General features: G+C 49.3%; 1 protein-coding gene across 2 annotated transcripts in view; it reads left to right on the plus strand.

Annotated features, from left to right (window-relative positions):
- Window positions 1-980: 980 nt before the first annotated feature.
- Window positions 981-26061, plus strand: part of CYRIA (CYFIP related Rac1 interactor A) — a 72761-nt gene continuing 47680 nt past the window's right edge. For both annotated transcript variants that reach the window (XM_066589179.1, XM_066589177.1), the window contains exons 1-2: window positions 981-1078; window positions 19767-19832. The gene's annotated coding sequence lies outside the window, so the exon portion shown is untranslated. The remainder of the gene's footprint in view (window positions 1079-19766; window positions 19833-26061) is intronic.

Raw genomic sequence — 26061 nt, forward strand, 5'->3', positions numbered from 1 at the left:
GGATGATATGGTTTGTTTGGATGATGGGGGTTGTGTGGAGTATGGTGGGAGCTGTGTGGACTGTGGAGGATGATGGGAGTTGTGTGGATGATAAGGGATTGTTTGGAGGATGGGAGCTGTGTGGACTGTGGAGGATGATGAGAGTTGTGTGGAGGATGTTGGGGGAGTTGTGTGGAGGACGATGGGAGATGTTTGGAGGATGATAGCGGTTGTGTGGAGGATGATGGGGGATTGTTTGGAGGACTGTGGAGGATGATGGGAGATGTTTAGAGGATGATATGGTTTGTTTGGATGATGGGGGTTGTGTGGAATATGGTGGGAGCTGTCTGGACTGTGGAGGATGATGGGAGTTGTGTGGATGATAAGGGATTGTTTGGAGGATGGGAGCTGTGTGGACTGTGGAGGATGGTGAGAGTTGTGTGGAGGATGATGAGAGTTGTGTGGAGGATGATGAGAGTTATGTGGAGGATGATAGGAGATGTTTGGATGATGAGAGTTGTGTGGAGGATGATGAGAGTTGTGTGGAGGATGATGAGAGTTGTGTGGAGGATGATAGGAGATGTTTGGAGGATGATAGGAGATGTTTGGATGATGAGAGTTGTGTGAATGATTATTGTCCATTTAATGTATGTCTTCGTCCTCTTCCAGTATGGCGCACAGATGCCACAAGGCTGGACACACCTGCTGTTATGAACAAGAATTCCCTACAGCTGCCACTGCAGCCCAATTATGGAAGTATGCCACGGTCTTTCGTTATGACATGGCCTCTTCCCTCCCACTCTGCTAGCACTAGGTGTGTAGCCATCTCCTGACAAGAGGCAGCCAGTGGAGTGACAGCACAGCCGCTTCCTGCAGCAACCAATCTCCCTAGCAACCTGTGACGCAGCCTCGGCGCCCACCCGCCTACGTTATGATTACACCTCCCTTACTGCGCCTGCGCAAACTAAGAAACCGCCTTCTTTCACACAGAAGGTGGGGGGGGAGGCTGTAACATCATCGCGCATGCGTACTTTCCCCAGTTCACACCAGCGGCAGCAACAAGCCCAATAGTAGCGGCGAGGAGAAGAGGAGCCGAGCTGTAAGTAACCGAACGTTCTGTATGTACCGTTATATCCCTCCGCTCCCCAACGGGTGTGTGTCCTTCCGCTCACCTTATCCCAGGCAACCAGAGCCGGGAACGGCGAGCGCATCCTCCTTGCGGCTACCGCTCCACCCACACACGGTGCTGGCTCCTGCTCCCGGCACCCTGACGGTTAACTGTGCCATGTCCATGAGGTGGGCACCGTCCATAACAGTGCGGGGGAGCCGCCATGCCGCACTATATTCTAGGACCGTGATGCCAGGGGGATGCCTGTTGTGGTACCAGTCTAGGACTGCAGCTGGCACCTATTTTGGTGGCATTATTCTCATACCCCACATATCAGAGAGGGTATTTTTATAGGAGATCCCAAAAAAACACGCTTTTCCATATAAGGGTCACTATTTGCTTATGGGTTCACCGCATCGAATCGCCAAAACACGGATTTTGGCATACAGTCTGCACCAAAATCCGCGCCAAACCTGCAAACCCTTCGCTATCGGTCGTTTTACCATGTCAATGCTTATAAGATGTTCGCGGCTTTGTGACTTGCCGCTTCTTAATGCAAATTCTGCATTGAGACCTCAAAATTTGCGCGCGGAGTTAAAAATACGTAAAATTAATGCTCAGATTTTAACATCCGTACCGTATTTGGCTGCGTCTGCATTTTCTGTGATCCGCCTTGTGAAGAACAAGTCCTACGTGTGGCGATACGTCCCAAGCGTGTGTGTAAGGTTCACACGTTCCGTGTCAAAACGCCACGGCCGCGTGTTAGGCTCCATTCACAATGATGATGGCCGTGCCCAGAACAATAATCGTACGCTCACACGCAGCGGAACCTGGCGAGGAGTTTTCCGCGTGGATTCCACCTCTAGAACCTGCGGCAAAAAAAAAGCTGCGGTGGACGTTCCGTTGAAAGAAGCGAAATGTCGCTTCGTGCGGATCCGCGCAGAAACGTGTCGGAAATTCCCCACACCGATTTTCCGCCATTGACGGGGCTAAATCTGCGTAAGAATCCCGTTAAAAGTCGTGTCGAAATTCGCATTGAATGGTGTGGATTTTGGCGTGAACCTGCACCGTAATCCGCCGTATGTACGCACCCCAAGACCGCATTCACATGGGGGGGGATTTACTGCGTATTTTCTGTCCAGACTCTTCGGTCGGACAATCTGCGGCATTGACAGCAAATTGGATTAGATTTTCAAAATGGCGCAGTGGAAATAATCCGCACTAAATCAGTGCAGAAATTGACATCTGATGCCGAATTTAATGGGGTTGTACCCGAATATCTACAGGATTGGGGTGACTTGCTGATCGGTGCGAACCGCCACTGATCGCGCTAACGGGGGGCTCGTGTTCCCGACTCTTCACTACTGCAGTAAGGAGGAGACTGAAGGCTGCTTTTACTAGCGCCCCGTTCTTTTTTAATGGTACGGGCGAGATACCCGACTGGCACCCGCTTGGGTATTTCCGTCACTCCCATTGAAATGAATGGAGCGCTGATCCACCGTACATGCTTGGTCAGAGCTCTGTTCAGAGTCATGTCACTGCGGGGACAGAAGTGATGGAGAGCTGACATGGGAGTCCGTTTCTCCGGATCGGTGGGGGTTAACTTAATTTTTAGAGGCGGAATTTGTGATGGAACATTCCGGCACAATTCCATGGCGTAGCCTTAAAGGGCCAGTGGCGTTGGAGGAAACCGGTACCCAACAGTGATGGCGCCTGACAGCCCTGTCTGACTATACTGGGGTCTGTAGTAGCTCTGCATGCTGTGCTCATTTTTCCCGTAACTCGGTGGAACTTATTGGAACGGAACCTCCGATGCGAATGTGGCGAGGCCTTAGTTGTCAGGATTGTGGCACGCATGGCATTCATTATGGCTTGATGCCAGATATTTACATTCTTGTGCCAAAAAGTCATCAGGGCCTTGTTTTAGGGGCGTGGTTGTGTTCGCGCTCACGTTTACTATAATTTGCGCCACAAATTGGTGTGAATTATACCAGAAGCCTTATCTGGCGCGTACTTGGCGTACATTTCCGAGGAGGTGGTGCCGCTAGGTGCGACTGAAGCTCTGATGCCCATCCTGGCACTGCCCCTATGTGTGCCTTCTTGCCCATTTGGGTACTACAGACTCCTTCATGGCAGCCATAGTTTCGGGCCGGGCTCCATTCTAATCTATGAGGATATACACGGGTGGTCGGCGGGAGAGGACCCGCGCCATGTCTACTGATGCCAAGCGCAGTGTTCTGTCCGCAGCCACTTACTGCCTTCACGTTATTAATATTTCTCCTCCTCATCGATTCCTGCAGCCTGACAAGAAGTACAAGGAGGCCGGAGCCGGCCAATCAATACATCCAGATTTAGCTGAGAGCGCTTGCATCCATCTGTCCTGCTTCCACCGGCCGGGGGTGGTGGTGACGGCAGATGGTGGCAGGCTGGAGACTCTCCGCTCAGTTACTCCTTTTGCATTTTGAATGGGTGAAGCATCCATTGTGTCAAAGGTCGTGCGGGGGGCAGTGACTATTATTTGTGGATTAGCCGGCGTACGGGTGAATGGTCTGCTCCGCTGAGGCTTGTAGTGCGTCTGCTGCAGTAGAATCCTGTTACGTGGCGGACGGCTTTGTCAGATGCTTTATGGTCTGTTCCGACTTGTAACTGATTTGGGGGTGATAGTGACTTGTATGGAGACTCGTCCTCCGGTTTTGAAGAGTCTTGACATTTGTTTCTGTTGTGTTCCGCATCCGTTTACTAAAGTCTGACTTCCATCGCACGGGGCACACAGCGTCCCCATCCATCTTTCCATACATCCTGAAGGGCATAAGGAGTTGTCCCAGAATTGACTTATCACCTGGATGCTTGATAAGTCCGATTGGTGGTCAGACCACTACCGACCATGAGAACGGGTGGGCGGCATGCGGTAAGGAGACGTTAGAATGGACCACGACGGAACATGCGCGTCGCTGTCTGATAGTAGAGTACCAGCTATTGCCGGACCACTACTGATCAGACACTTGTCTAACCCGCTGATTTCTGCAAGATGCCTGATTTGAAACTTCAGTCAACGCTTCCACTGAATTCAATTGGGGCTGTGCCTGCAGTGCCAAACCAGGCCACTGCAATACAGACAGAGCTATCCGCTCTTACAGCAGGCTGGAGATTCTGAGCAATGGACCGTTGCTGATCAACTATTGATCACCTTCCTTGAGGAAAGATCAGCAATTCTAAAATTCTCCAACAGCCTCTTTAGGCTCCTTTTTCTATGCAGAGTTCTGTTGCTAAATTCCAGTAAAATCCTGGGTGAAACGGTGCAGCATGCTGTGCTATTTTGTCCTTAAGAATGCCGAATAGTATGGTGGAAACCGAACCGCCCCATTACAATCATTGAGGTCCGAATACTTGTCATATATCCTTTCACACGAGTGTATGCCGTATCGGTTCGTGTGAATTTCCCAATAGGTGGCGCTGTGGAGGTATTGTTCCATCTTCCTTATTTGCATTTTTACATACATTTGCATCCGTATTTACTGCATTTTTCATGCTTGCAAAAAAAAAAAAGTTCGAATTGATGTCACTTTTTTCGCACAACTTGTGCAAAAGCAGCAAATGCACAGGTTGCATGCGTAATCACTCCGTTTTTTTTTTTTTTTCAAAACCTCTCAGATGGTGTGTTTTGGAACGCATGCCGTGCCAAAATACGCTTACTGTGCGTGTCCCATGATTGCGATGGGAAACTATATCCGTGTATTGATGCAACGATTTTAAAATTGCGGAAAATGAGATGTGACGTCACTTCCCCCCCCCCCCCCCCCCCCCCCTGTTTTCCACATTAATTGTTGCCATAGAAATCAGGGGGACTTCAAAATGTGTGAAATGCAAAAAAAACCTAATAAACGAGTGTTTGTATCATATACATAGGTGGATTTTTTTTCAGCTCCGTCCAATCGGTGAACGTGCCGGGGACTCACATAGGCGATCTATTTTCTATTCGGTCCGTAAATACAGACCAAAATATGCAGCAATTTTTTTTGCGCAATTTAAAAAAAACCCGCAGGTCCGAATACATCAGCGCAAAACAACGCCGATCTACGCTGTGTATAGCACGTCCGTAAAAACGGCGGTCTTGACACAGACAGAAAATACGCCCGCGTAAATGAGCCCTTTCTAGAGAAGAGATCTGCAGTCCTGCGGCCAAATCCATCTCCCTTATGACGGTGGCCAACAGACCCCGATGATTGGTTATACCGGGCTCTGATCGGTGTCCGTACCGCGGTCTGGCATCTTCCTGGATGTAGTCGTGCTGCGCTTTTTTTCGTCCGTGATTTGAACAGAAGTCATCATGTTCCGGCGGTGTTGATCAGCGGGCGCAGTTGTAGGTGCGGCGGGATCGTTACCGGAAACCTTTCTCTATCGGGAGAGCGTTGGGATCGGACATGAACGAGCCGGTTTGTGTTCTCTCTCCCCTCCTCTCGCACCCAAATCTGTGTACATCTGTCGGGGCAGGAAAGCATGATGTCAGCTGTCTGGGGCCGCGGATCATGTCTCCTCTCCTGAATAATCCATTAGCTCTGGACAGTTCAGCCCTTTTGTCTTCCACACTTGACATTTTTCTTCACATGTTCAGTCCAGAAGTTGGAGTAAACTTCTTGCCAGCAGAAGAAGAAGAAGTCGCCCTCGTTGAAGACTTTCCTGACGGCCCCTCTAGTTTTCGGGGGTCTTATTGCTGTCCTATATCAGACCCCAGTGGGAGAAGACCCCCGATGCCCTCGGATAAAGGAGTCGGCGATCAGTCATGAGCAGATGCTAGTTTCAGTGACATGATGCAGAGACCCCCTCCCTTCATTCGGGGTTGCCCATGTTTACCCACAAGTGTGAATGGATCAGTGAAAATCATTCATTCATTGACTCCATTCACTGCGTATTGCGGCCGTGTAATACACTATTAAATTGCGCTCGTGTGAGCCTTCCCTAATCCGTGAGCGGATTGTAATACAGGGGACATTGCAGCCATTATTGTTACGTTTACGGTTTGCAAAACATGAGCAAAATCCGGAATAAAAATGTATGTTTGAAAGCAGCTAATAGGTAGGCTACTTTGAATTTGCAACCTTCAGGTCGTGAGCGAGAGCTTAAGACTGCATTTCTGCACTAAATCATTAATGATCTATGTTCAGGATATTTGATTAACGAGGGTCCTCCGCTCTGAATCCCCAACAATCAGCTGATTAAAGTGACATCTGCCTTCAAGTGAGCACCGCTGTCACTTCAGTTTTTACCAGGCACAGCACTGTACATTGTATAGTGGCTGGGCCCAGTATTGCAGGTCGGTCCCATTCACTTGAACGGGACTGAGATGCTCTCAGTCCTTGTGGGCAATGAACATGATGTTGCATGCATAAGGAGAGACCTCTGTGCTCACAGGGGCGTTGTGACCTCTTTAATCAGCTGTGACCCCCCCCCCCCCAAGCCCCTGACCCCACTGATCCACCATTGATGATATCCTGAGAATAGGTGATCAGTGGTTTAGTCCTAGAAACCCCCTTTAAATCATTAGTAAGCCCAGGCCACAGATAGCTGGAGACGTCTGCCACATCTCAGTCACACAGTGAACCCCGTAGCGCGGCCTCCGTATACAGTACACTGTGATCCTTCCATTACCGTTATGTCATTTTTGGTGCAGATTAAGTCCAGGTTGTGATTATCTGCCTTTTTTTGAGTGTGATACGTGTGCGGTGTAGAGACCCCAGCAGCGTCCGCAGTGTACCGTTCCGGGCATCCTGCTGTGCCACGCACCTGCCATGTAATTCAGGTCTGGCATCATGCTGGCGGCTCAGGAGCTTGAAGACCTGTAATCAGCATACACTTGTTTAACACATACAATTACCTTAATATCATTGTACGTAGCTCACGAAGTCCACCACGCCAAGCTCTGGTTGGCGGGTTTTATTCCTGATGCTGCTCTGTTAACTTGTCACTGCGCGTCTTGTACGTAGTCATATTTTTTTCGAGTTCTTTGATATGGGATATACTAGTAATTATTAGGAAATTATAGTACCAGTGTTTCTAGTGGCGCAATGCGCCACACAGCTCTGCTACATGCACGACACACACACAGTTCTGATACATACATTGATCATCCCTACAACAGGGATCAGAAGCAGCACAACACTGGAGATGAAGGACCTGTGAAGACGTTTCCATCATGCTCCGCCCCTGATCACATGACGGTGACGCTCATCCCGAGTGAATGACTTACATGCTCCACCCCTGATCACATGACGGTGACGCTCATCCCCAGTGAATGACTTACATTCTCCACCTCTGATCACATGACGGTGATGTTATCAAAGGTCCTTCATCGCCAGTGAGGGAGTTACATGCTCTACCCCTTTTCACATGATCGTGGCGTCATCAAAGGTCTTGCATCCTTGTGCAGATTACAGGCGGACTACAAACCCCCTGCGGCCTCAGTTGCTATGGAATACTAATGAACATCTAGCCAGAAGGCAGCCATGTGCGTGCGGGACCTGTGATGATGTCACAGTCATGTGATCAGGGGCAGAGCATGTAACTCCCTCACTGAGGATGAAGAATCTTTGATGATGTCACCATTATGTGACCCGGGGTGGAGCATGTCAATCACTCACAAACCCACTCACTCACGCACGGACAGACAGTCCATCGTTAGTAGTTTGATTCGTAGAGGTCTACTGGTAGCCTTATGGATCCGTTGGGTCAGAATTGACTAATAGGAAAAACTGGCCTTGCTGTAAAGGATTGTGCATGGCAACCAATAGCATCAGCACCTTCGAAGGGCAGGCAGATGCCAGGGCCCGACGCTGCTGCCTGCGTTGAATTTACATGTCTTCTGTACATTGTTGTGCCACAACTATAAGTTACCCCTATCCACAGACCGAGCATGTGCGGTCTGCGCTCCATTTATTTCTATAGGGTTGACGAAACTAGTCAAGCAGGTACTGCTTGGGTTTCCTCGCGGTCCCATTGAATGTGAATGGCGTGCTGGTGTGCTTATATGGCCAGCACTCCATTCAGTCTCCTCCTCACTGTGGGGGATGCAGTAACTGAATAGTGGGGATGATGGGGGACACAGGATCCCTGTTTTTGAGACTTGCAAGGGTTTCCACAGCCAGTGAGAGGATCAGCTGATCAACGGGGATCCCAAACGGGGGACTCCCACCGATCAGCTGTTGATGACCTATCCTGAGGATGGTAGTAAATACCTGGAATATCCCTTTAAGTGTTCGTCCATACGTATAGATTTTGGTGCAGATCAGCAGTATATTTTGTGCTGTGGATTGTGGTGCGTATTTTGATGGTGATCCGCAACCGATTGCACACTTTAAATCGAAGGGGTGAGTCTGCTGCGGATCCGTGTCAAAAGCCACAGCAATGGCACAGATTTTGATGCTGATTTTCCGCTGTAGAAAATCTGAACCAAATCCGCTTCGTGTGAATGCACCTTTTAAAGAGAACCTGTTGGGTATTTTAGGCTGCCCTCAATACGAGCACCATGAAGTACTCCAGCGGTCCAGCGACAAGGGTTAGTAGATTCCGTAGTTACATAGAGAATCCGCTGCAGCCGGATGAGGGGAGTCTGACTATTCATGAGGCCGTGCCTACTTACCGTGATTAATGGTTGTCAGTGTGCAGAGTAATGGCTAGAAAAGTGTCAATCACGGAGGTTGGGCCGGGCCTCCTGGATAATCGTACTCTGCTCGTTCTGGGTGCTGCGGCTTCTCTATGTAAGTGCTCTCCATCTACTAATATCCAACTATCCTATATCCTATGGATGTAGACAGCTCTTTGATGAAAGGGTCAGACGAGGATGTCAAGAATCGCTGTGATGAACTAGCAAATTGCAACCTAATACAACGCTGCTGCTCCAACTTATGTCCAAATGCACAACCTGTCTTGCCTTGGCACGGATGGCTATAACAGACGGACAGTTTCAGGGTCATTGCTGTCTAGGAGAAACCGAAATAACTCTAGTGGGCAAAGATTGTATCACCGAGCATTAGAAGAACATCTCCTGATCAGCTGAATCCAGATTCCTGTTGCCCCGTGCTGGTGGGAGGTCAGAATTTGGCACAATTAGCAGGAATCGATGCCTCCATCTAATATGAGACCACTACAAGGAGCTTCCTGTCCGCATGGGCCGATATTCTTGTAGAACAATTTCAATGCCTAGTGCAATTTGTGATGATGGACTGCTGCAGTTCTGAAGGCCAAAGGAGGTCCAACGTGCTACTAAACGGGGGTCTCTAAGTAAATAACGCAGAGTACAAGCCAAGGGTGCCTTTTTTTCTCTCCACTCTAATATTTAGGACCCTTCTATATGGGACCACGTGTCGGATGCAGATGCCTGACAGGTCCCCCCAGCGATAATCGTTACAGCTTTAACACAGGAACAATCCTTGCCCGTGAATGGAAGCGGAGCGGGTTAAAGATCGTTCCAGTCCGCCCGCCTCCATTCACAGTAAACAGGCAGTCATAAGTGAACGACTGCCTGTTTACACGGCCGAACAGTCGTTCAGTTTTCTGTATGGAGAAACTGAATAACGAACATAAAGCGAACAAATTCTTGTTCGTTCATTCAAGGCGTGCATTTACACTGAATGATTGTTCAGTTTCTCGCTGGATGTGGGAATCTGGATGATTTATCAGCCTGTGTAAAAGGGTCCTTAAGGGCCCCTGTCCACGGGTGTGAATCACGCCGTTTGAAGTTTTCCATAGCGTTGCTATGGAAAGCGCCGGCCCCTGTCCACGAGCGGAGAATCACTGCGATTCTCCACTCACGGCCGGCAATGCGCAGCATGCTGCGAATTGCCGCGATTCTGCGCGGTCAGCCTTTCTGTCAGGCTGACAGCGGAGATCCGTCTGCAGGCCCTGCTCTCGGGGAGCGGCTCTTCGCCGCGGGATACCGCAACGTCCGTGGACTAGCAGCCTAAGTCATTTTGTGCCTTTCGAGATGGTTGTAGTCAATGAAAGGCAAACTGTCAGAACTGGAGGGAGGATTACTTTCCTTGTGTTTTTGGCTCTTGCAGTTGGATGCAAATCATCATTTACAATACAATGAGAGGCTTATGTACATAGGACGGGAAAGCCCTGTAATCATGCAAAATACAGGGAGTAGTAGTAAGGTAGCCTTAGAATGCTCGCTTTACCGCCTTTCCGTTAGCCCCGGTGGGCTCTGGCGATACCGCCTTTGCCGCTGGCCCCGGTGGGCTCTGGCGATACCGCCTTTGCCGCTGGCCCCGGTGGGCTCTGGCGATACCGCCTTTGCCGCTGGCCCCGGTGGGCTCTGGCGATACCGCCTTTGCCGCTGGCCCCGGTGGGCTCTGGCGATACCGCCTTTGCCGCTGGCCCCGGTGGGCTCTGGCGATACCGCCTTTGCCGCTGGCCCCGGTGGGCTCTGGCGATACCGCCTTTGCCGCTGGCCCCGGTGGGCTCTGGCGATACCGCCTTTGCCGCTGGCCCCGGCGATACCGCCTTTGCCGCTGGCCCCGGCGATACCGCCTTTGCCGCTGGCCCCGGCGATACCGCCTTTGCCGCTGGCCCCGGCGATACCGCCTTTGCCGCTGGCCCCGGCGATACCGCCTTTGCCGCTGGCCCCGGCGATACCGCCTTTGCCGCTGGCCCCGGTGGGCTCTGGCGACACCGCCTTTGCCGCTGGCCCCGGTGGGCTCTGGCGACACCGCCTTGCCTTTTCTATCTTGTTCTATTAGCAGTACGTTGCCGCTTCTGTATCACGCAGGATATTAGTAGCTTTGTCTCTGGAAACGCCTGGCTCATAAGGTAATACTGAGTCCTGACAAAGGAAAGACCAAGTAGTGATGAGCGTCGCCCCGTCTTCTGTCAGCATCCTTTTGTGTCTCGCTCACCAGGTGTACATGTGGCGGTTCGCTCCCACATCTACGACTTCAGTGTGGTTTGTGAAAGCTCAGTAAATACCATTTTATTGACTGTTCTGACGATCTGACCCCCGAACATGACTTGTCTAGTAGAATGCAGTCGGAGAATGTATGTTTTGTCTGTTCAGGATTTCACGATTACCGTAGTTTAATTTTTTTGAATGATTATTCTTCTAAAGTAACCCTTTCCAATCCAATTTCCCTGCCCCCCGCACACTGCCCAGATCTCATTGATTTTGGGTGGGAAAGTGCGATATGGACTCCTTGGAATTACTCAACGTAAAAATGAACACTTGTAACGTCAGTTCAGAGTGTTTCACATCGGGAAGATCGTGTGTCATAATCCTGTACAGAAGTGTATAGTGATATGACATACATTTATAGAATTCTTCATTTCTAATTTCTCTAATGGTAGACGGATAGATGGATGTCATTAGAGAAATTAGAAGTGAATAGTCTTACGTCAATTACAAATGGAGTACGCAGGACAGCTCTTCGACATGGGAGGCTGTTCTGCATATGTATCCCAGAGTTGTGTGAACATGAGTGAGCAGTGTGATGCAGCTGCAAAAATGCAGTCTTTGATGTTAGTATACCCAAGTCTTTTTCACATGTGCTGCTGCTTAGCCCAATTCATCCCATTCTGTTTGTACTTTTTTTTTCATTTTTCTTGCCCAAATGTAGGACGTTTCTGCTTACTGAATCCCATTCTGTTACTCGCTGCCCACTATTCAAGCTTGTGCAGATCCTTTTGAAAACCCTCTCTTCTCTAGTGTTATCGATCCCTCTTTGCTTGCAGCAAATTTGATCAGTTTCCTTGCAATTCTCCTTTCTAGATTATGGCTCGCAGTTGCCATTGAAATTGATGGATGTGAACGGAATGGAGTCTTTCTGGGTCATTCTGGACCTGCGGTTGTCTAGCCGACAGGAATAAATTGTGCATCTTCTATATTATACAGACACTCCCGCTTGATAGTGGAAATACTCGTTCTTTGTCTTTTTAGTTTATTTTCTTTCTGTAACGCCTCCGACACAACAGTCGCACCAACCTGTGAGAAAATACAGCCAAGCTGTGAATGTTGTCCTACGTGGTTTCTCATGTGCGCTGGGGCTGTGAGGAGTGCGAAACTGCGGCGACGCTCTTATATAACTATACGCCATGGCTGAGGCGACAAAATAAAAGGATGTGCACGCCGCAGGTTTGTTGCAGAAATTTCGACAGCAGCAGCTGAAACTTTGGTGCGTCTGAATTGAGTTGTTTCTGCAAGGTCCCTGGATTTCTGCAAATGCCCTTCAGATGTATGGGGCGGCCGCTGATCATTCTAGGAGTGTGAATATACCAGTAAGGTGACTGAAAAGGATCGGTCATCCAAACTTTGGCTCTTCTTACTTCTGTCCTGCCCGTACGTGGCATTTTACAAAGTATGGTGAGAACTTACTGCCGTGTGTTGGATCGGTAAGACTTGCGGACGGTTGTTAATAGCTGTACCTCAGAGGAATCAAAAAGGTCAGTCCTACAAGCGTACAAGTAGTCATCACACGCCGAAAATTTTAATTTTTTTTTTTTTAATGGGACGTACATATTACCAAATCTAAACGAGAAGGGGAAAAAAATGTCCGCGTATTCCTGGAGGAATCCCTGCTTCCAGCGTTGGCACGTGGGAAAGACTTACGGCGCGTTAGCGCAACTATATTGTAATAGTTTTGCATCGATGAACCTTCACAGGGATTCAGAAATTGCTACCTTTAAAGGGAATGACTATCTTTTGATATGCCCCCCCCCCACCCCCAATAATATGTCCGATGTGAATGTCATAGAGCATGGTTCCTTGCTCATTACCCCTCTTCTACGAGCCGGAACGGAGAAAGGCTTCTGTTCTGGCGGACTTTGTGCCATCCTGTTATACTACATTTCGCCTCCAGGAGTGGCAGGGGTGCAGAGGGCGGCACTCCGGGGCGATCAGCTCTTCAGCTTTCAAGGAGGGGCTATGCAGGTTGGCAAAAACCCTATAATTGTCTTACTGTCTGAAGGGCCACCCAGGCGTTAGGGAGAAGTCACCGGAACCTGACAGTTCCACTGGAACCTGCTAACAATCCTCCGAGACTCGATTCTTATGCTTTTCCAGGAGTTTGTGGCAGCGGCTTACTTCCCTCTGCCTATTGAGAACACGCAAATAGGGACACCTCCTTAAGGGTTTAAACCCACGCTATTGTGTATATATACAGCACAGGATTAGAGCTTCTCCTACAATCTAGCAGTAGCAAGTCGGGTGCTCGGCCTTCAGAGATAGCCAAGGACCCCAAGGAGGAGACTGAAGCCGTTTATAACCATTCCTGCCTTCCCTTTTATAGACTACCTGGTCCTCAATCAGCACTGTGCAGTGATTAGAGGAAGCAGCAGTGCCGTTCTCTCTACTGCACCCATCAATCATGTGATCGTCGGTGACCCCTGGCATGGCAGAGCTGCTTGATCTTATCAGACCTTACTCTGCCCGATGCCAAGGATCATCTGTTTGCAGGGCTGTTGTGCTGTTTCATGATAATGATCTGCGATGGACGCACACAGCTCTGTTCTCTCTGCGGTGGATGGACTTGGTACTGCGGGGAAAGTTCCCATTCACTTTAGTCCGCCAGGACCCCTGCTGACATCCCCTTTAAGGTGCAGCCGATGTGTAGCTGACACTGTGAGAACACCAGTATGTGGAGATGAGTTGCATAACATTTATCTTCTGCGAGCCGCACATGTTCCAGATGTCTGGCACCAAGTCCTTTATTCCCATTTGGTCCGGCGCGTTCTGCCAGCGGCTGACATAATGAAACGGTGGTAACTTGCCTGGAAGCGTGTCATTGGAGATGAATGCCAGACATAACTGATAGTTTACGCTATGCCAAGCGTGCGGTGTAATACTGGAACATATGCGTAGACTCATCACAGCGACACTCCTTGATCCGGGAGACTATGGTCTGGATTTCCTGCTGGTCTGGCACTGGGTCAAGAGACGTATATGATTATGGCAGTTGGTCTGGCGCTCGGATTAGGATGCAGCCGCCATCTTTTCTCCTTTACGGGCTCCTCAGGCTTTGCAGTTCATGCAGACAGTCTTGGGCATTGGGGGAGCGATTGACTTGTGCCTCCGGTCCGAGGACTGACCAGAGAGGATCTGGGTGAGGCTGCATTCACACGGGCGAGCGCGATATTGGGTCGAGAAACTCTGCCGCTATCGCGCTTGTCAATGAGAAACCTCACATGGCACGGTAAGGACTATTTAGACAATAGATGTCCTATGTGAATCCACCCTTGGTAGTCACAGGTATTGTAGACTGTAGGCAGTCCAGATGGCTGATTTTTCATCTTGTTTGAGTTTTGGATCTATGAAAGTTCTTCCTGGCAGAGCCCAACTTCACACCTGTAGACCCAAAAAGAGGCACAATCCAGATCTAGATTTTTTTTTTGGTCATGTGACTTTTCTTAAGAGTCTTAATATTGCGCAATCCAAGTTGCCATGTAGTCCTCGAATATTTGAAAGATGCCCAATGCCTACAGGTAGTTTCCGGTGAAATAAGCCACGGCTAATCTAGGTCGGGGCTGGAGAAAACCCAGTTGTCATAGTCACTAGAAATTTGGTCTTGGCGCACGGTAGATTTGGCTGCTGGATGTTGGTACCTGTTGCCAAGTGCCTGATGGCGCCGCGGTGTCATGGCAGCGTCTAGTGTCATCCGTCCGGGCTGAAGCTGTCACAGATGGGGACTTTCTTGTCTGCATTGATCGCTGCTTTGCAACACCATAGCATGGTGGAGGTAAGGTAGTAGCCTGCAGAGGGCGTGTGCGGCGCTGCTGGTTCAGGGTCTGCGGCTTCATGCAGGTCACATCCGCTCTCGGGCAGAAACCGTCTCGAGGTTACAGAGGCAGCCTACACGTTCCTACAAGACTCTAACTTACCGCGTTTCCCCAAAAATAAGACCCAGTCCCTTATTTTGTATTAATTTTTGCCCCAGAAGACCCTTATTTTCAGGGGGTGTCTTATAATCACCTAGCAGGCGCAGTCTGGGTCCCTCCTTCTAGGCTGCGGCGTGCCGACAGGCTTCCGTTCAGTCCTCAATACTGACAGAGCATCTCTTGAATACCCTGCCCTCCAGCAAGCAAGTGCTCTGATTTAAATAGGAGAATAGGGCTTATTATCGGGGTAGGTCTTTTTTTTTTTTTTCAGGGAAACACGGTAGTAAGGAGCCGTGTTTACTGTTTGGCACATGAATGTAGCAAAGTTTAACTTGACACATGTTAAACTGATGCAGAACCTTTTTCTTGCCCTTTCAGTAGCTTTTCAATGGCTGTAGCTGTGTTAAAGGGGTTTTCCAGGGAAATACTATTGATGACCTATCATCAGGATCATAGTTGATCGACTGGGGTCCGTCGCTTGGGACCCCGACAGATAGCTAAGCTTCATGGGAGGTCGTTGTGGAGACTTCTGCTCCAAATACACAGAGGTTGGAGCGGTAGCCTCCACACCGACCTCCGTGTAGTGGTCGGTGGTTGTAACTGCAGGCACGGCTCTCATTGAAATCAATGGGAGCCATGCCTGTACTTACAACCGCCGGCCACTATAGAGAGGTCGGCGTGGAGGCTACCGCTCTGACCTCTGTGTTGCGGCACTGATTGCATGCACCAGCTCAGCTAATCTGTCAGGGTCCCGAGCGACGGATCGCAGCCGATCAACTATTGATGACCTATCCTGATGATAGGTGATCAATAGTATTCTATTACTTAGATAATGGTACTTGAAAACCCCTTTAAGATCAGGTAACTTGTTGCAACACGTTATCACGTTGGTTACATTTTGCTGCGCTTGCATCCAATCGTGATATATTAGCCCTAGTGACCGCCAATATTCCTTTTACTAGCCTCTTTAATGGGCTTTAACCCTTTCCAGTCCAATTTGTATCCTGGTTTTCCTAGGGGGCTTACTTTTTTCTGCCATTATACAACGGCGCTATCTGCTGGCTAAAGCCAGTACTGCATGAAATGACACATTGGATAGGCTCCAACAGCAGAGAGGCTGGCAATATACAGTAAGAGAACTCCGACGGACGTCTTCCAACATTGAAGCTGTACAGCCTTAAATCGTAATGTCTTCGGACGTCAGACAGTGGATTGGAAAGGGTTAAACCTGTACATACCGCTTTTTATGGCACTGACTGCTGACAGCCAGGCTTCTGCTCTAACTGACAGGAACAGAGAGACATCAGATCCTTGCAGTTTAACCTCCTAAATGCCACAATCAATAGCAGATGACATGGGAGGGGGGGGGCACCTTCTTTCGACCTGCAGTGTGATTGCAAGGTACCAGTGTGTTCCCATGGTAGGCGGAAGTCTGAGAAAGGCATCCATGTCAGTGTTATAACTGAGACTATTAGGCCTCATGTCCACGGGATAATTGTTATTGCGTGCCCCGCGCTTGCGCTGGCCCGAAGAAAAAAGATCCGGCCGCGACGGAGAGAAGATGGCGCCGCGGCGAAGGGAAGATCCGGAGCAGGTGAGTAAATTCCCGCGGGGACGGCTCCCGCGGGCTTCTATTGAAGCCGTCCGGATCCGCCCCCGTGGGAGACCCGCACGAAAATGGAGCATGGCCCAGATTTTTTCATGCTCCATTTTTTTTTTAAATCCCTTTTATTGACCATCCGCGGGTATTTATCTACCCGCGGGTGGTCAATGCATCCCTATGGGATGCGGATCCGCTGGCAGGAGAAGAGTTAAAATCCGCTGCGGATTTTAATTCTTCTTTTGCCCGTGGACATGAGGCCTTAGGGCTCATGTCCACGGGCAAAATATGATTTAAGATCCGCAGCGGATCTCCCGCATGCGGATCCGCATCCCATAGGGATGCATTGACCACCCGCGGGTAGATAAATACCCGCGGATCGTCAATAAAAGGGATTTTAAAAAAAATGGAGCATGGAAAAATCTGGACCATGCTCCATTTTCGTGCGGGTCTCCCGCGGGGACGGCTCCCGCGGGCTTCTATTGAAGCCTATGGAAGCCGTCCGGATCCGCGGGAGACCTAAAATAGGAATTTAAAGTATTTACCTATCCGGCGCGGGCGGGGAATGTCAGCTGTTCCTCACGGCCGCATCTTCCTTGCTTCGGCTCGGCGGATGTGCCCGGCGCATGCGCGCGGCACGTCGGCGACGTGCCGCCGGCGTCAGGAATTCATCCGCCGGCCGAAAATGAAGATCCGGCCGTGAGGAACAGCTGACATTCCCCGCCCGCGCCGGATAGGTAAATGTTTTTAAATTGCTATTTTCGGCGCTCATGTCCGCGGGGCAGGAGGGACCCGCTGCAGATTCTACATGGAGAATCTGCAGCGGATCTGATTTTCCCCGTGGACATGAGGCCTTAGAGTCTGCCTCTCACAGTCCAATAGTCTGTTGTCACAGGCTTAGTAGAATGCACTACATAAGTATTGCAGTGTACTATCTTAGTGATTGAATAATCACATGAATCAAGTCCCCCTGAGGGATTAGAGCATCAAAAAAGTTCACTAAAGTTTAATTGAAAGAATTAAAAACCACAACGCTACTTGCTGCAAGTGTGAACATGTTCTGGATCTTAGAACGCGGCGATGCAGATTCAATTGTGGAAAAGTGGTAAAAGGGAACTAAACGATTCCGCGTGGCATTTTCGAACGCGTGTTACAGCGTTTGACAGTGTTTAACACACCCTGTGACGGGCGGTGAGGGGGGTTAAGTGCTAAAATGCATGAAAGTAGAGCGGGCAGCACTCGAAAATCTTAACGCTGCGTTCAAGCGCCGGTCTGCAAAGCCCTATTGAAATCAATGGGAGCGTTGTACCGCGGAAAAAAGCAGACTTGTGTGACAGCAGCGAAATCCGGAGGTTCCGACACAGATGTGCTTCCGTGGGCTCTGCATGGACGGCCTTTATGGAAGTCAATGGAGCTCATCCGACCTGCAGCCAATATACAGTTAACATTGCGCATGGGCTGCAGGTACCCGCTTTATCGCTAAGAGACGGCATGGGAAATACAAATATTGGGGGGAAAAAACTACTATGCATGACCGACGGCGCGTTGCCGCGGTCATCTGCATTACGGTAAATTCTGGTACGCAGTGTCCCCGGCCGGGATTGCAGCCACAATCTGCTGCGGTTCTCCCGCATGCGGAATCCTGTCCGCCCGTGTGAACCCGGCCTAAGGCTGCTGTTCCACGAACGCCAACGACGACTGTTAACATTCGCGGTTTTCTTGCCATTGTGCTATTACACAAGCATTAATGGTTCTGGGGAATGGAGCAACAATCCACTTATGAACCGTGACTACTGGTATGTCACCGTGGTTACATCTCGGTAACCGCGGCATGGGACCGTGCCCTTCATTTAGAAAGGACTATAAGGGTTCGTTCACACGGAACAGATTTTGGTGCCGATCCGCAGCATATTTCATCCTGTAAGGACCCCTGTCCACGGGCTAGGCGGAATATCGCTAGCGCGCACTGCGTTATTCGCGAACGGATTATTGCCGCGACTAACGCAATGCACTATTTTCCGTGGTCAGGAGCCCTAAGTCTGCTGCGGTTCTGCGATAAAATCTGCACAATGGTTCGGTTTTTGACACGGATTTTGGTGTGGATTTTCCACTACGGAAAATCGCCACTTCCGCTATGTACGATCCTACGCAGTAATGCTCCATTGTAGCAGGTTGGGCTGACACCATAAAGCACTTGTCTGCAGTCCGCTGCTTTAGTACTACAACTCCCAGCCTGCACTAGCCGAGAAGGAGCAGGTTACAGACCACCATGAATATTCCGATTTTTCTGCACTTCTGGTTAATGGGGTCGACCGCTTCACAGCATCCTTTCGGTAGTACTGAGCTAGATGAGGGTCTCTGTTAACCTTTTACTTGCCAAAGCCGTAGAAGCTGAAACGATTCCTTTCATTGTGCCTTCCCCAGCAGTAATGTCTGAAGACGGGGGGGTGCAGCAGCAGTCCGAAGCCCCCCGCAGCCCGCTCATGTAACGGGAACCTGTCATTGGAGACGACATCTGGTCATTTAAAGGGATGTTCGCAACCGCCGTTTGATCAGCATCCAGCTAATCCATAGTGCAAAAGAGGGGGGGGGGAAGCCCAATGGTGTGCCCCCTTCCCCCTGCAGTGTGTGCGCCCTCCTGCATGGTGCGGTGCTTTGTCTGCCCGCCGCCTGCAGTGCTGATAACGCGGCACGGATCCACGGCTGATAAAGGATGTTCCTGCCATGTGAGAGCCTTCATGCCCATATATGGTCACTGCCATAGCCGGCACCATTGTCACTAAGGGTTACCTACTGCTTCTCCTGCTGCTGCTGCTGACATTTTTTCTCTCCCTTTCTTCCTCCTCCTCCTTTTTGAAGGACGTTGATGTGAATTAGCGCCCGGCGTGTGAACAAGCGGCCGCGCTGTACTGATTACGAGCCGGCGGTCACATTGCAGCTGCCGGATTTAATATCGGGATCTGCATAAAAAAAAAAATCTTCTGATTTAAGGTATTGTGTCCCGCGGGGCGTGCGAGCGGCAGGGATGCGCGGACGTGCTGATTAAGGCTCGCTAGCGATGCGTTCATCCGGTGGCGGTGCATTAACCCTTCATTACTCTTTAGCTTTGATCTTCCGCTGTGTGTATTACGGCCATGCAGACGTAAATAATGCCTTTTGTACGCGTCGTTCTCGCACGTGCTTCCGAGTAACAGGTGACTAAAATGTCTCTTTTCTCCACAGTTTTGGGGAACTCATGTTAAGAGAGGAAATCCTTTGAAGTGGTCGTCCAGAAACTTGGTGGAAAAGGTAACCTTTGTTTTTAATGAATTTTTTATGATGTGTATCCAATGGTGCGTGCGTGTGAGGGTAGTCTATGGAAGCCATAAATGGCGATGATATTAGGTATATAGCGGATGATGCGCCACTTCATGAAAAGTGACCTGACTCCAGGGTTTACCTTTACACCGCTTTCACACTGGACGGAAGTGCTGCGGAATTTCCAGTGGCTGCGAGAATTCCGTAGCGTTGGTAGTAAGAGCCATGCGGTGGGGATTAAAAAAAAAAAATCTCCTTCTCAGGGTGCGGGAAATTTCTGCAGTGAACCCATAACATTTTGCCGCAGATTCTAAATTCGCAGTACGGCTATTTATGCCGTGGGGATACGGGGTTAAATCCCCCAGCAGATTTGCAATGACGAACCCTTTCAAATCCGCACCGTTTTTAGATACGGATTTGGTGCGTGTCAGATGCGGGTTTCTGTTGTGGAAAGCCTAAAGCGAATATATTTCACGCTTGAAGGCGGCCCAAGGGCGCTCTTAGACGGAACGTTCAAAAAAAGGTTCAAATTGTGGACAAAAGTGAACGATGAACGAGAATCGTTGGCTTCTCTTCAGTTTCTGCAGGACTAAAAATGATCGTCGGCTCGTTCACTTGTCCTTGCGTTTAACGGCGCCAATTCAGCGTTTTACGTAGCGAATGTGAACGTTGAGCAGTAAGGGAGCAATTCTCGATGAACGAGTCCGCAATTAATCTGCCTGCGTAAACGGGCTGCATGGGTGTGAAGGAGCAGGTGAAGACGAGAATCGGGCCTTAGGCTAACTTCACACGGGCGAGTGCGATATCGGACCGTGAATCGCAGTCCTAGATTGCGCTCGTCAATGTGCAATTTTCCTGCGGGTGCGAGGCTGTTTTATGTCAAAAACGCCTTGCATCACCTTGGGGAAGTCGCAAGACTGTTAGCTGGCGCGGCGGATTACGGAGTTTCTCCTGGGAGACCTGGCATCACGGGCAACCACAGCCCAATGGTGTGATGAGGACGCTGGAAGATAGAACATGCCGCGATTTGTGTTCCAGCATTACGGCGCAATGAGGAAAAAATCACTCGTGTGTATGACCTCGTTCAAAAGAATGGGGTTCATATTCACGCGTCTCACAACGCACAAATCTTGCGCGATTCACTCGCCCCTGTGTGAAGCCGGCCTTAGGATGACGTCACACATTGCTGATTTGAGTGCGGCTCTGCAGAAGGTTTTACCCATTGAATTAAAATTGATGGGGTGAAATCTGCTGCAGATCTGCGCCAAAATCCGATTCCGTGTGAACGCACTCCTAATGTCTTACTGTATGACGATCCCTCAATGACCGCTGCGTACTATATTCTCACGGTCTTTCTCACACTATGGGGACCTGAAACCAGACCCGACCTGCAGCGCATGGGCTTTAATAGAAAATCCAACCAATCAATCTTCCCAGCAGCGCCTCTCTGCAGTACAGTGCGGTACTGCATATTCTGCCCTGTGTTTGTGTTACCAGCTTGAGCGGCTCCACTACACTATGGGCCTCCTTTATCAAGCAGCTAACAGGACTCTGCGTGTTGCCAATAGCAACCAATCACAGCCCAGCTTACATTTTACTACAGGCAGAAATGGCAGCTGATCTCTGGTTGCTATGGGCAACAAGGACGGGTTTACAGTCAGGCAGTTTATGGCTCTTTGATGACCATAATCCTGGTTACGTTGACTTGTGGTAAGTAGCCATTATCAGAATTGCCTGAGAGAAACTCCTCGTCGCCCATAGCAACCAGTCAGCTTGGCTTCCTGAGGTAAAATGAAAGCTGCGCTATGATTGGTTGCTATGGGCGACGAGGACAGACTATTTTGGGATGGTTTTTATAAGTGAGGCCCAGTGTGTCCCGTAAATCCCTTCCCAGCAGCTCTTCCGGACTGTTCTACGTAACGAGTCCCTTTATATGCATCACTTATCTGCTTCCTTTTCTGTAGCTTTAATGTTTTCTTCCTTTTGGAGGACATTTTGGAGTCTTGGAACCGCTTACGGTTTTGGCATACAATATTCACAACATACAACGGTCGTCCCGGAAGTAATTAATATTGTATATTTCGGGACCCCTTGTCTGACCGTAGTCACATTGACATCAGGTACTCCACGCTGTACTATAAGGTGGCGGCGGCCATGCTGATTCCAGCGGTCATGAATGTTGTACAGGTACTGGACATAATCTATGCTGATCAGTAAGCGCTCTGAATGAGCGCACTAGAATCGTCTGATCCGTCGCTACTTCACTGAGGGGGACGTAAAGTACCTGACGGGTGCCCTTTAAGGGCTTATTACAGGTTATTAATACAGGTTATTAGAAGGACCTCCACACACCAGTGGATGGGAGTACCGGTCACGTGATGAGCTGACAAATGCGCGGCTCTCTACGGTACACAGCTACTGGTGTCTAAGGGCTCCTTCACACCACCGTATGCACATTTGCGCAAGCCTCAGCGCTGCGCTTTTGCTGGACGAGTGACGTTTTTTGTGTATCTGTGTATTTTTCTGTACTTTTTCCCCCGCAGGGAATGTCCGTGAACAAGACGCACAGCTTAAAATTGCTAATTGCAGATGTGCGTTTTTCCAAAGGAATCGCGCAGCGTACTTCGCATCTCCTCACGTATTGCACACACCCCATTGACTTCTATGGGGGCTTTTGGCGCACAAATGCGTGTGCTGCGTTTTGTTTTTTTTTCGACACAGAATTTTCTGTGTGAATTCCTCCTCTAAAAATTGTGGCAAAATCTGTATGTTTCTACCTCAGACTTTGGCGTGGATTTGCACGCAGGTTTAGCTCTGACCGGGCAAAATTCGCATGTGGAATTCTGAAGCGGAGAATCCAGTTTCTGCATCAAAAAGCGACATGCCGTGTGATCAGACTATTATAGCGCTACCTTCACGTTGTGCGTTTACTCCCGGCGCCGCTGCCATGTTGGATTTCCGTCTTTTATTCAGAATATTGCATACGGGCAAAACCTGCATGGCATCATAGGCCTTAATAGTGAGCTGCCAACCTCTGGTTTGTGGCATGCCTTCTGTCCCTGAGGTGCTTTATAGATGGCGACGGCGCTCTTCTGTTCGGCTAATGACCAAAGAGGTGGCGGTCTCCCATATTAAACAACGTGCAGTTTTCTGCATAGAAGATAGAAAGGCCGGCTTATACGCAGACTGCGTAGTTGCGAAATGAATGAGGCTTTTTTGCACGCGCATTGACGTATTTTACTGCAGATGTTGCGCCTGCATGGCGTGTTTATTGGCGCGCAGCAAACAGATGCACTGATTGAAATGACTAATTAGTTCCAGATATGTGTTTTTTTTTCTAGTGGAATTGCGCAGTACCTCACGCATCTCCTTGAGTATTTTGTATTCATTTGCGCAATCCCCATTGACTTCTTTGGTATGCAAATGTGCAGAAAAATAAGGCCGTTTTCACACGGCTGAGAAAATGACGCGAGAATGGGGTCATACACATGAGCGATCAGCCATGGCATTGCGCACGCAAAATACAGAAATGTAAATGAACCCATTGAAATCAGTGGGTTCTATTCTCTGCAGATACGCCGGTGTGAAGCCGGCCTTAAAGTGTAATGTGCAAGGTAGTCTCGTACTGTCCGGTGAGGGCGAGGCGGCCATGCAAGTACATTCTTCATTGTAGTTGATGAGAATTGTGAAATGGGGAACTGGAGCCCCTAATTCTCTCTACAAGGGGGAGTCCCAGAAGTGGTAATGCCGACCCATCAGACTATTATACCATGGACTGCCAAAGTGGTGTAGGAAGACGAATATGGCCCTCAAAGTAGGAATGGTTGTGCCGTTTGGTTGAAATATTATCCGTTTACACCACTATTATACGGACATCCATGAATAAGCCCCGCCTACACCCGCCGCTGCAGCGCTGGCGATGTACATGGAGTTATGGCTTACAGTACTGCTTTACTTTTAGGGCTTTTATCACTGAGATACATATGTGAACTATTTGTATGAAAAGATAAAAAAACCCACTAAGGGGCTGAGCCACTTCTAGACGGGGCGAGACATGGGGCGATGCTAACCCTCATGTGTTGGCAAGAAAATGGTGTTGTGTTTTTTTTTTTTTTAGTGTTTCATGTATGTTGGAAGTTATACGGTTTCTCCTTGTGGAGAGCACTAGCGTGAGGAAACTTAGAAGCACTGCATTGCCTACCTGGGAAATTTGGTATGCAAATGGAAATCATTGAATGTTTGCAGATCTGGGTCTGCTTGGCCCTGTAGCTCTGCTGTAACAGGGGATCCCAGTGGTCATGTGACTGCCGGCTCACATAGTGGAAGGAACACTTCCACTTTTTAGTATGTAGTGCTTATTAAGCGCTGTGTACTTGTGAAAGGAGAAGGCAGAAGGGGTTAAAAACCACTTCTCCCTCCTCCTCTGGGTTATTGGCTATGTCTAACAGCCAACAACTGATTGATTGCAGAAGCAGGGGCTTTAATCCCCCTCCGTATTTTTACTATCGGCTGAGATTAAAGCCCCGGACCAAGTGCCATAAATTTATTGTGCTTGGTCCTTAATGGGTTAAAGTTTATTGCTCGTTGTTTGAGGAACCGAAAACTTCCACTATTGAACAGAGATGGTTTGCATTTGCGCACTACAAATTCCATATGCAGCGATCTGCTGGGTGGCTGGGATCTCTGCGGCGCATACGCAATAGCGCCGTCCGCCGGCTACCACTGCGCTCTGTTTCTTTGCATAGAAGGGCTTCTGCGCAGTGGAAGGTAGTAGCCAGGCCAGGAGCTAATGCACATGCACCCCAGAGATCCCAGATCCCAGCCACCCAGTAAACCATTGCACCCGGAGGCCGGGCTCACACGAGCGTATTTGCATTGCGTGCGTAATACAGGTAAACTGAGTCAATGAAGCTACATTGATTTTCATTGTTTCGCTCACACTTGTCTATATTGATTATATATGTTGCACGGGTAAAAAATAACACGGCATGTTCAGTTTTACCGCGTATTGTGCATGTAAGAGCCTTATTTTTCTTTTATGGGTGCTTTCGAAACGCACTACAGATAGTCCCCCGACTTGCGAACGTTTGATTTACGAACTTCGCAAGATGCGAACAATGTGTCCTGCACAGTATGATGTAATGCTGCCTATGCAGAGCGCCTATCAAGCCGGGCCCCCTGAACGCTCTGACCGCAGTATTTAAAGTGTTAACAGTTCCGACAAGCGGCGCGGCTCGTCGGAACTGCAGCCGCCGGGTGTCCGCTGTAAGAACAGCAGGCACCCGACGTTGTATGGAGCGGGATCCACCCGCAATCCCGCTGCATACAAACATTTATTCGGACTTGCAAACAAATGGACTTGTTCGCAAGTAGGGGAGCATCTGTATATATGCAATTATATTGTGTGTGTGTGTGGCTTTTTTTTGCGCTTGTTGCTTTGAGAGATCAGAAGGGGGAAAAAGCCAGTTGATGACCGCGCACGTAAAATACGATATAGCTGCGCAGGCATGCCTGAGCAAAAAACATACCAAAACGCTCCGATTTTTACGCAGTCCGCTATATAACTATCGTGTGAGCCCGGCCGGAGTGTAGAAGTATACAAGAATCCACCGTCCTCCAAACACTTTATAACAACTCTTTACATATACTTTGTATGGGCAGCGTGGAGATGCATCACAACTGGCGCAGAAGACGGGATTGCTGTGGGCCGCTATTGCACTGCTCGTTTATACTGGTTTCCCCCAGTAGATTTCCCTCCAACCAGCTCTTTATTTACCCTTAGATGAAGACTTCTTTTATGACTCTTTCACTAGGATGACTGATTTCTTAAGTAGATGTGACATTCTTTGGGTCTCCAACGATCTGCTGCTGATTTGTGAGTAAATCTCCTCTGTGTACAGATCAGAGTAGAGGCTCATATACTGTAATGTGGGTCCCTCATCAGTCTACATAGACGGAGATGCCAGAAGCACATTTCACTGCTCTCTATAGTCCGCATCCAGTATTAACCCTTTCCAATCCAATTTGTATCCTGGTTTTCCTAAGGGGCTTGCTCTTTTTCTGCCCTTATACAATGGCGCTATCTGCTGGCTAAATTCAGTACTGCATGAGGTGACACGTTGGATAGACTCTGACAGCAGAGAGGCTGGCAATATACAGTAAGAGAACCCCGACGGATGTCTTCCAACATCAGAGCTGTACATACTTTAAATCATAATGT

Source organism: Eleutherodactylus coqui, chromosome 1 (assembly GCF_035609145.1).
Source record: "Eleutherodactylus coqui strain aEleCoq1 chromosome 1, aEleCoq1.hap1, whole genome shotgun sequence".
NCBI lineage: Eukaryota > Metazoa > Chordata > Amphibia > Anura > Eleutherodactylidae > Eleutherodactylus > Eleutherodactylus coqui.